This window comes from Notechis scutatus, chromosome 5, assembly GCF_049901735.1.
Source record: "Notechis scutatus isolate UNSWTSFEM ecotype Mainland chromosome 5, rNotScu1.2, whole genome shotgun sequence".
Taxonomy (NCBI): Eukaryota; Metazoa; Chordata; class Lepidosauria; order Squamata; family Elapidae; genus Notechis; species Notechis scutatus.
The window spans coordinates 87,159,893-87,171,631 of NC_142013.1; the positions used below are offsets into that span (position 1 = coordinate 87,159,893).

Sequence of the window (11,739 nt, forward strand, 5' to 3'; positions counted from 1 at the left end):
AAGATATTAATGCAACAGATTTTTAATTTGAGTAAAATGTTTCCAACATATGGTAGTTAAAGTAGATTTTTCAAAATTATAATAGATCTAGGAAAAAGAAGAGAAAGGAGAAGAAAGAAAATATTTAAGATATAAAATATTTATTTACTGCTTTTCTTTTAAATGAAATATAGTGGTGCTATCACTGTACAGTCAGTCCAATCATATTGGAATCTAACATGTTATCCAGTCTCTAATGTACCTACATGCATTGTACTGTATAGTTTGCCATTGCCATTTAAAAAACAGTTTTTTCTCTAGAAAGCTCCCTTATTATGTTTTTCATCTCAGGACGAAGGGTCACCAAGTTTCAAGGCCTGTTCTTGCTTATACTGAGAATTAAACTGCAGGATGACACTGGTTCTTATTTATAAGTCAGAGCTATAGCAATTTTGTCAACAGAATCACAAGGAGTTTTAAGCAAGGGGGTAGTTTCAGAGTCAGCTGTTGTTCTCCACAACATTCTTGTGAGTCCCTTCAGCAAGGTGTGCAAAATGGATGCATCTCCAATGTTGAGATCTGGATAAATGCTGATGTTTTAAATAGAAAATATGGACAATTCCATATAAATAGTAGGTTAAGCAAATGGGGAAACACAAAGGGCATCCTTGTCTGAGTAATTGCATTTACTTACATGTAACAAACTGGCAAGTTGACTAGAAATATAGGGAGTCTTGAAAATCAAGCACTTGCATTGTAAAAGCAGTTAAGTTCCACTCCTTCTAAAACATGAACTTTTGGTAGAAGATCAACCCTGAATACAGTACCAGAAGACCACTTCTCATTCTTGTTTCTGTTTTTGTGTCTTCAACTCAGTCTCATACTGATTCTAATATACACAATGCAACAGAAGAATCTTGTAATTTCATTTCATTTTTCTCATTTTCTTATTAGTAAACATCCTGTCCTTATTTTCTGTAACTTAGAGGATTAGCAGCTGAAACCGAGCTGTATATTATGAGGCAGCAACCAAAATAATTTCCGTAAGAAAGGAACATTTATTATGGAAAGTTATACTTTCCATCCATCCATTTCTTTTTAACAGTTTAAAACTGGGATGTATAACTTTTTTGAATGTTGACGTCATGTTCTGAAGTCTCAGAAAATGGGTATCATGAGGGAGTTGCCTACTCAACAATTAGCAACATAGCCAATAAAACAATACCCATTTCTGAAAAGGCATCCTTATAAAGTTCCTTCCTCTGACACTCACTCCTAATCCTTGTTATTGATAAGAGATGTGAGCACATGTAGGCTGTAGCCACCCTACAATTTTTCTCTTCTTTTCTAAAAATACCCATATACCAAATATAGACACACATAAAAATTAACAATTAAGTTAAATAATTAACTTAAGGATTTTTAAAATTAATGTGATAAAGCTTATTAAAGTAATGGAGTGGCATGGTGACCTAAAGATGATCGCCTCCCACTCAGAAGCTTGAGAGTCCAATCCTAGGTAGCAGCAGATGTTTCTATCCTAGGGCGCAAAGAAAAAAAATATCTGCTGCAAACTCCATGTGGTGTCAGGAAGGGCATCTGACCAGTAAATGCTCAGTTCCATCCAGTCACCCCAACTCTACCCCGAATTAAGGGATTACAGGGTCGTAAAAAGGAGAGAGAAAAAAGATTACAGGAATAATAAATTGAAAAACCTGATTAAATTCCTGATTTAGCTGGTATACAGTTAATTTTGTTAGTGGCCTTAAGCATGCTTAGCTCTGCAAAAAATACTTATATTTGAAGAAAAATTATATGGAATTAACTAGGCTACCATTTCCACTTGCATCCATATTTTGTTATGTCTAACTTGTGCCATGCTAGTAAAATTGGTTAAACTGGCAATCACCTAAACATGCATGTTATAATCTCAAATTATGGATCTCTCTTCCAGATAACCTACACTTGACTTTGTTTATACATGCCTATTAATCCTGGGCATAAGCCACTTTGCATTCCTTGGGATTTACTTCTAAATCAATATGGACAAAGAGGCAAAAGGACTTCAAAAATGATACTTTCACTGCAGCCTTTCCTTTAAAATGTAAAAGGATTGCGTGAACAGCTGTATTTCTATAATAATTTAAGTCCTATATACTGTCTGATTTTTTAAAAAGAAATATCACTTTGAAAGGCTAGGTCCCCCCAAAATAGGTGCAAAATAGGCAGAGGTGGGATTCAAATTTCTTAACAACCGGTTCTCTGTGTGTGGCCTAATTTGTGGGTGTGGCTTGGTGGTCATGTGACTGGCTGGGCATGGCTTGTATGTAAATATTATAAATATTTATGTAAATATTGATTTTTTTAATTAAAAAAGAGCAACTTTTACCCAAAACCAGGCAAAGCAGGCAGGCAGATGAGTTGCTCACAGAATCACAGATTCATTCAGAGATCTATCTTTCTGCCATTGGCTACCTGAGTCTGTCACATAAAATTTGCTTGCAAGCAAACTCATAAAATTTTCTAATAAGCAAACTCGCAAAATTAACTCACAACACACCATGTATGTAAATATTGAATTTTTTATTTTAAAAAGAGCAACTTTTACTCAAAATCAGGCAAAGCAGGCAGGCAGATGAGTTACTCACAGAATCACAGATTCATTCAGAGATCTATCTTTCTGCCATTGGCTACCTGAGTCTGCACTGAAAAATAGAAGTGTTGGTCCTAAGGAAGGTTCAGCTCTGCTTTTAGATTAGCTAGAAAGCAAGAAATGCAACAATTTCCTGCTTTCTAGCTAATCTTAAATCTCCCGGCACAGCAGAACAGATGATGGTTGGGGGGGGGGGAGGAAAAATAGTAACATAGCTGGCAACTTTGATGGTGCGCAAGCCAGGTAAGGAGTAGGCGGGATGGGGCCAGCCAGTGGCATGATTTGCTTGTTCTCCAGCAGGTAGAATCTCACCCCTGGTAAGAGTGCATTTTGCGCATGTGTGTAGACCATTTCCAAAAACCTCAGCTGTGCCTCCCGAACAGCTGACAAGCACTGTGCACGGGTGCACAGCATTTCAAACTCCTTTTCTTTCCTGCTTTTTCAACCTCAGCTGTGCCACGCAAAGCAGCTGAGGTTGAAAAAGCAGGAAATAAAGGACAGCTAAGAGCCCGGGCAGGTGGCTGGGCCAAACAGAGCAGCAGACACTGAACCAGTTCGATGTCTGCTGCTCTTCTTTGGCTTATGGCCAAAATTTGAGTCCAAATTTCTATTGCTAAACAAGACAGTTAAGTGAATCTGTCCCATTTAACAACCTTTCTTGCCACAAATGTTAAGTGAATCACTGAAGTTAAGTTAGTAACACAGTTGTTAAGTGAATCTGGCTTCCCCATTGACTTTGTCAGAAAGTTGCAAAAGCTGATCACATGACCCAGGACACTACAACTGTCATATTAACCAGTTTTCAAGCATCTGAATTTTGATCACATGACCATGGGGATACTGCAGAGTTTTTGTGAAAAACAGTCACAAATCACCTTTTTCAGTGCCATTGTAGTCTTGAATAGCCACCAGGGCCTACCTGTATCTTATTTTTTTTAACCAATACAACTTTGGCATATACTTTTAAAATCTGTTATTTCTTGTGAAAGCTTTCAAGAAATTTATTTTTGCTGAGCAGTATAATGGTAGGTGTGTATTAAATTTTAATCTGAAACCAGAACAAAAAGGATGGAAAACAAATCTTGCTTCCTAAAGCAAGGGAGATTTATTCAAATGTAAATATATATTTCTGACTCAGTATAACAATTCTTGGAAGTTTCTGACACATAATATATATTTCTGTGAGCTTTAGATAGGTCTATACAGAGAGTGGTAAGGAAAGCCGAGATTATAGGAAGTTTGCTTCCCGTCATTCAGCATACTGCTTATATACGCTATGTGCTTAGAGCTCTAAACATTGTTAGAGACCCTACACACCCACTTCAGTCTGTTTCTGTTGCTCCCCTCTGGAAGGAGGTTTCGAAGTATCTATAGGAGGACTATCAGGTTATGTAACAGCTTTGTTCCCTATGCCATCCATCTGGTAAACTCGCAAGATTCATTTTTATCTCCATGTACATGTATACATTTGAACTAGACTGTGTTGTTTTTCTGTGTCATATACAGTAGAACCTCTGGTCACGAATGCTTCTGACCACGACCAAATTGGATTCCAACCAAAAATTCACAAAATTTTTGAAACTGGTCACAAACACCTATTTGGGTGGTGATCAAACATGACCCCTGACCAGAAGGCAAAACACTAAAGATGAAGAAATCACCAGTTATGGAATGAATTATGGTCGTGACCAGAGGTTCTACTGTAATATATGTGGGTACATGCATAATTTTGTATTTATTTAGTCATGTTAATGTAGTTATTATTGGAGGTGGTAACCCTTTGAGAGCTGTATGCAATGAAATTTTATTTCCAGATGGCATCATGGCATCCAGGAGACTTTCTTAGCAATATTTGTCTCCCCATTGTCTTCTAGGAAGTTTTCTCAACTTCTCAGCCTAGCTTAATATTTACGGATAATATTCCATTTTAGTGCTAACCAGGTCCAACCCTGATGTCTTCTCCAGAGTAGCTGTCAGTTAAGTGCTGCCACCTAGCTGGGGAATCATAGGACACTCCTTAATTATTTTTTTATTAATCAAATTTAAATCAAAATATATGCTGGTCAATATTGAGGCTGATGGACTTCAGAAGCCAACTCAAATGAGTCGCTTCCCCTAGTGATGTAATGTTCATTAATTTGTATCAAGACTTACAATGCTGAATCCTGAAAAAATATGGATAAAATTCCTTGCTTCAAAATTATTTCCTCGTTATATAAAATTTATAAAGTAAAATTACAAAATATGAGCCCATTTAAGAAATGCTATTTTTTAACATTCATATAAAATAGCAAATGGAATATATCATAAACATTCAATAAATTAAACTTTTCCTGAATGTTTTTTCATAGAGATCTACACAATGAAATTTAAATATTAAGTGCTGTATTATCCAAGGTAATGCCCCCCCCCCCCAAGTATGATAGTAAAATAGCTGGATGTGGGAGAGGGAATACTATCCTGTGCAAGATATTAATATTTTTTCCCATTAGATCGAAGCAAAATAGCTCCTTAGGGCTCTTTGATTTTTTTGGAGGAAGGGGGGGAAGTGAATAAATAAAATCTATTTCATAACAAAAATTGCAGATTATCTGCCTTAAGAGGGATAACTACTAAGAGAGAGAACAATCTTCAAATACGTGCAGAGCCACAACAGTTAAATCTCAAAGCCACAGAGAAATTGGATGGAGGTTGTGAGCAAAAAGTGTGGTTCCAGAGTATAATCCTAGCAAATACACTATGTTCTTTGCAAAAGGTTGTGAGGCCTTGGCCTAATAAGCATAATCTCATTACACTGCAAATAAAAGTTTCCTATTTATCTCCAGATTTCAAATGAATCTAATAAGGCTTATGATACAGTCACCCAATACCCTAATCATATTTCAGCCTATCTAAAAGCAATCAGTAATTGTGTTATAGCAGAACGTGCTGACAATACCTCTGACACAGAAAGGAGAATGAGAGCCCAGCTGTACTAATTAAATTAAATGCTAGGCTGATGGAATACATTTGCTGAAGCTTGGAGAGTATGGGTGCAGAATTAATAAGCATTACAGCTTAGAGCAGGAGATGATATCATAATGGATGCAAGGTTTTGATGTGGAGAGCCTCATTCAGATTCAATGTACCATAATGTACGGATGTGACAGCTGCTTAGAGAGGTGCAGAACCTTGAACAAAGTGCACAGGAACTTTCCTTCTCTTCTTTTCATTTTGTCATTTTATTTCCAGTTAGGAATTGTATATTTTTAACTGCATGCCTACAGCTTCAGAAACTCCTAAATCAGGATAGTAGGAACCACTGTAATTGATAACAGCCTTATTTATTAACATAGATTGCTTTCCCCACCTCTTTGACTTACATTTTAAATGCACTGATTGTACATGGCAATACTGCTGCACTCTTTTTCTTATTGCCAGTATGGATTATTACAAACATCATGTTCATTTCACCTTTTTCAACTGCATGAAGCATCCTTACCATCATTATGATTTTGTCCTATGCACATTTTTGTGGGAAACAAATCCCATTTACTCAGAATTATTCTTGAATGGGCTCATTTAAGATAAAGCTGCTTCCACACAAGAACTCTACTTCAGCACTCCAAGATGCCACAAGATTCCCTAGGTGTTCTGCATCTGAACCAATTCACCTCTAGCTTAGGTGCCTTGCTAACTGACCTCCCCCCACCATTTCTGAGGTGGTTTTGTTGCTGCCCTGCACAATAGCATGTTTTTTCTTCACTGTATGAGTACAGGTATGGGAAGATAAACAAGAAGGGCAAGCACTGAAGCACCAGCTTTGCTCTCTTTTGGGGCATTGCTTCTCTGGTGAGGGAAAATATGAAGTTCTTCAGCAGCAAATTGTAAGGACACCCACGTGATCATGTGAATATCACAGCAAAGGACTGGGAACCCAAAGCTGTGGCTATGAGGAAATCTCCTGGATCTACATTCCTTACAGGACATTCTGCTCTATTTCCTTCACATTTATTTAAAAATAATCCCAGGAAACTTAATAAGACTATCCATACAATGCCAAACAACTTCATTCAAAGAGTATTTATCGAGAAATCCAAGCAAATGATTCCAAAATAAATACTGTATAGTCCTTGCCTTTTTAAAAACAATGATGAGACTTAACTCTTGGAAGTCAGCATGTGACTTTATGCAACACATCCTATTAGCATATCCCTGCTCTATTATTTGGGACTAAAAATATTGACCTAATAGTATTGTTGTAAGAATTATAGTGAGGTTAGCAGGGCACCAGTTTAAAGCATTATACAAATGCTAAGAATTAAACTAAACTAATATATGATAGAAGACATCTCACATAAAAGAAACTGAATATCTTGCAGCAAAACGTACGGTACTTTATTCTTAACTATGCTTCAGATATCTTGCTGGTCAGTGTAGGTGTTTAATTATATGCTCATCATTCCTACAGGAATTAAGCATTTCCAACTTAGATCCAACTTTGAGATAGACTATAGAAGGAAAATATATTTAAAAATCTTCATTATCAAGTTCATAAAATACTGAATACTGTAGCCAAACTGTTAAAAATTGAGTACTATATTCAACTGTTAGAAAAGTACAAATAATTACAAATTTAAAACAACAGCAATAAATTATCCTGCTAATTATTTTATTTTTGAGAGGAATGAAAAACAAAAAGTAAAAAATATATTAAAAAACCATAGTTTTTATAAGTATAAATCTACAATGTTCTTAAGATAACTATGATGCAGCCCCAAGTGATTGACTGTTCCAAATAATGTTAATTTTATATAGTGAAGGGAATCTTGGCATTTTGATGTTGCTTATTTTAAAAAGAGCTAAGCACTTTTAAAACAAAAATATATGTGAATCTTCCTCCTTTTCATATTTCCATTTCATATTCAAACTTTAAACAAATTAAATAGGCGTTCACATGCTTCCAAACTGACCAGCTCAGCACATGCCAACACTGTGCAATTTCTTGCCCACAAATGAGCAGCTCTATCTCTTAAGCTGCAGCATCAAAGTGGCTGAGCCAGCTAAGCCAGAAAGGCCAGCCAGGGTTCATTATCATGAAAAATTTGACAGGATATTAAATTTACTAATCCTGAACTTTCTGGACTGACCCTTACCTCATGCATAACTGGTACTAACATTGCCTGGCTTGTTACAAAGCATATTCTCTCTTTATTTGTTCTTTGAATTGGTATTTTTTTCATTTTCCCTTTCTCTTAGTCATTATTTCTATTTCTTTGACTGGAAATTTTGCAAGAATTTTAAATTGTGCTTTTTTTCATAACACAGTTCTAGTCTGCTTATTAATGCATATATATCCTAACATAAAGTGCTGAAGATTTATTATTTATGTATCCTCCTTTCCCTTCTTAATTCATACTTGGAAAGATATGTATTAAGGCACTACATTTGCTAGCCAATTCCATGCTTGCATTCTATCCTATGCTTACATTCAAAACACTGTTAAAAGTGTGACACACATATGAATTATATGCTTAAAACAACTTGACAGGAATCCACAACTCCCTGTCCCAATTTCACCATATGGGACAGTGGTGTCATATTTGGGAGAAACTTGTTAGTTGGCAACACTATTAAAGATCCACTATTAAAACCAAATAAGGTGAGAGCCACTAAGCCACTAACCCCTCCTCTTCAAGGGTTTTATAAATGTGTTTACATGTTGAAGAATTTAAGTTATAAACAATTTAGAGGAATGGATCACACATTCACTTTCCTTGGTGTTCCTCTTCTCAAAATTATATCCTTTTGAGTAGCTATTCATAATTGGGAAATGGAAAAAAGAGAATATAAGCCATTGGGAATTCTTAACATTGCCAGGTGATGTTTAGTAATCTCCAAGAGCCTTTTAATGTGCATAAGCCTGCAACACTGAGACAAGGGAACTAATATGGCTGTCTTTAAAACCTGTAAAATGAGTACTGTAAAAGGACTGCCATCTACCAGTATTCTTCACCACAATCTGATAAATGTATTTCCTTAAACCTAGTCTCTCTCTTTTTCTTGACAATCAGGATATTTTCTTGTCACAGCATAAAATATGCATAGAAGCGGGACAGATCTTTTTGTGGATTATTGTCAGTAGAAAATTGATATTTTCCATGGCCCAGGGGCCATATGAAGTCATAACAGAGAAAGTCTCTGAACATGTCCATTCTTACACAAGACATGGCAGACACATCATTCATATTAGGAAACCCATTGGTGGGGAAGGGGTGGGGGGTTAAAAGAAGGAGAAAAATCCTACCTTCCCAAATTATATTGTGTAATTTGTAGTTTCTCTTTGGGCTGAAACTTTTTAATGGTTATTTTAAAAGAGCAATAATTCGAATGCCCTAATCTGAAACAAGAAAGGAGAGGGGGGAGTTGCACTTTACATATAGGGATTGGGAAAGGGTCATTATTCTGACTGCCATGCAGGATCGCTGGAGCAGTTCTTCCAGCTCGTCTTCCCCTTTACGAGGTTTGCCGTTAAGGTTCCTTTCACCGAGCAAAGAGGAACGATTAGCCACCCACCGTCGTCCCCGCGCAGCTTTCCAGACCGCCCTCGCTTCGCCCGCGCAGCCTCCCAATTTCCATTGTGTGTATGCACCGCTTTAAATAATTCACCCTCAAAAGCTGATAGTCAGCTCCGCCACCCCCTTAACCAAGGGAAAGGGGGGGGGGGGGGAATCGCCTGAAAACCCGGGACCAATTAAGTTGCTGAAAACAACAGATTCCCTCTGGTACGATCTAGAGCAAGCTGACCATTAAATCACGATTTAACATCCCCCAGGCAGCGGCGGTTGCTGACAACCTCTAAAGCTTGTAATCTCATTTAACCCCCGTCCTGTCACGAGCGGGCCCAACCCTTCCAGCACAATGCGGGCCGAATGAGACTCGACAGGGCAAACGAAGGCATTAAAACCTCCTTTGGTTGAAAAGTCACGCCACAGTGGGCAATCCTGACCTTCGCGTTGGTCTCAGCCCCGCTCTATTCTCCACGGATCTCAGAAACATTTGAACGGGGAAACCCAGAGAGAGTCTGAGAGAAAGTTATTAGTCGAAAGAGTTGAAATTCCCCAGAGACAAATTACACACTTATGTGCGCGCGTGCGTGGGGCGGGCGAGGACAGAGGACGAATACCCGCATATTTCAGCAGGGCTGCTCCCCCACTCCCTCCCGGCCTCTTTTCATAAGAAAAGGGGACTCCCGCCTGGGGGCTTCTTCCTACTGCTTTGGTTCAGCGCTTCGCGCCCGCGGGGATTGCTGTGGGATCTCTAAATGGTTGCGCCCCTTCGCTCGCTTTTCGGTTCCTGCCCTTTCCAAGGAAATGGCTGCCATTCCTCGCCAGGCTTTTTCAAAATCTTCCAGGGGAGACTTGATTTTGTTTTTCCTTCTCCCCACTTTCAACCCGTTGCTGGAATCGGTCGCCTGGAGGAACCGGACCGCTCTCCCCAGCGAGGCAACTCTTTCCCCTCACCGGCCGCCCTCCCTCCCTCCCTCCCAGTTCGGCCTTCCTTCCACACGCTTCGCTTCGAAGGGAAAGGGGGCTTGCGGCGCTTCTCGGTTTTGGCGCGGCTTTGGGAGTGCCCCCTCAGGAACATTTCTCACTCCCCGCACGCGAATCGCGCTTCCTCCAGTGGAGCACACGCAGCCCGCGCTAACAAGGCCGGTCCGTTCTGCTTTCGCTCGGCCGAGCCGTCCCATTTTGCCCCACCACAACCTACGATTTGTACAAACTTAAGCTCTCCCTTGAAAAAAAAAAAAAAAAAAGGCCGCTTCCCTCCTCCAACTGCCCACAACTGCGGCTGTTCTTTGCCCAAACGCGCAAGGCTTGAATCCAAGCCTAATCTCCACAAACGATTGATGGGGGTGGGGTGGGTAGTTAAATTCTTTGCCGCCCGGTCCATTTTGATGCCAGGGCTCCAGCTCCAGGGTCAGCCTGCACGAAAAGCCTCGGAAGACGAGTAATTCGCCCTCTTTCCGTATCTCCCACTTTTTGCATGCTGGCAACCTTATAACAGGGCTCGGGAAGAGGCAAGCTGTTTAGACAACGACCTTTTCTGGAAAATGGAAAAGTAGAAAAGGAACTGGATGAACATCGGCTGAGTTTTCTTTTAAGCAGGAGCGTCCGCAATTTAAAGCAAGCGCCGCTTTGCACCGGATAAAACGCGGTGTTTGGATTCTCACGCTAAAAGAAGAAACTTTTTTTTCCCCTTCAGAATTTCTAGCCGGCTGAACGCTCGGGAAGGGCGAAAGCGGGGGAGGCGGCAAAGGAAGGCCTGGAGACGGAGAGATCAAAAGCAAAACTCGAGCTCATTACCTGCACACCGCGCAGCTTCTCAGGACTCCAGATGCGAGACCTCTCGAGTTTGAAGATAAACACATTTTTTTTCAAGTATTCCTTTTTAATTTTGCCCAAAAGAGAAAGGAAAAAAAAAAAGAAAAAGAAGCTTTAATGTCAGTTGATCAACACCTTTTTCCTGAGGTTAAAAAACAAAAATAAAAAACACACACATAGTAAATGTTTAGTGCAACTTCTCCAGTGCCATAACTTCCCCAGCCTGCCCAAGCCTCTTTAGCAATGGAGTGGTTTATTTAATTTGCCAGTATAATAGAAGCGGCTGAATGAGAGACAGAGAATGCAGTGTGGTAAAAAAAGAAACAAAGGCAAAAAGTACCACTATTTTGATTCCCTTTTAAAAATTACTTACAAAGTGTGGTATCTATTGTGAAGAATAATGCTGAACAAAGCACAGTGTCTTGGCAATATTCACAGGGCTCATTCATACAGCCGATTCTGTCCCCACATTCAGAGGTAGAATACACTTATAAATGATGCATTGGAAGGACTATGGTTTCCATTGTGTTCCCAGTGTAAACAAAAAGACAGACAGAAGCTGAGTGGCATATGGGCAATGAGGCTGCAGTTTATTCAGTCATTCCAAAAGTATTGTGAAGGTAAAATGTAATGCTTCCCTCCCAGCTCCAAAAATGGGGAAAATCAGTCTCCTAAATAAAAGTTTGCTTAATTTCTTTATTATTTTCAAGTTACATAGAATCTGTACACACATGCAATTTACAA

At 39.1% G+C, this 11,739-nt stretch overlaps 1 long non-coding RNA gene across 2 annotated transcripts; it reads right to left on the reverse strand.

The window, feature by feature from the left end:
• Positions 1 to 10,430: 10,430 nt before the first annotated feature.
• Positions 10,431 to 11,442, reverse strand: LOC148130571 (uncharacterized). Of its 2 annotated transcripts, none has more exons than XR_015749999.1 (3): positions 11,369 to 11,442; positions 10,978 to 11,058; positions 10,431 to 10,717 (listed from the first exon to the last, which is right to left on the reverse strand). It is a non-coding gene; the product is annotated as an uncharacterized LOC148130571 (long non-coding RNA). The 2 variants fall into 2 exon arrangements; XR_015749998.1 differs by lacking the exon at positions 11,369 to 11,442 and adding an exon at positions 11,172 to 11,216.
• Positions 11,443 to 11,739: the final 297 nt, after the last annotated feature.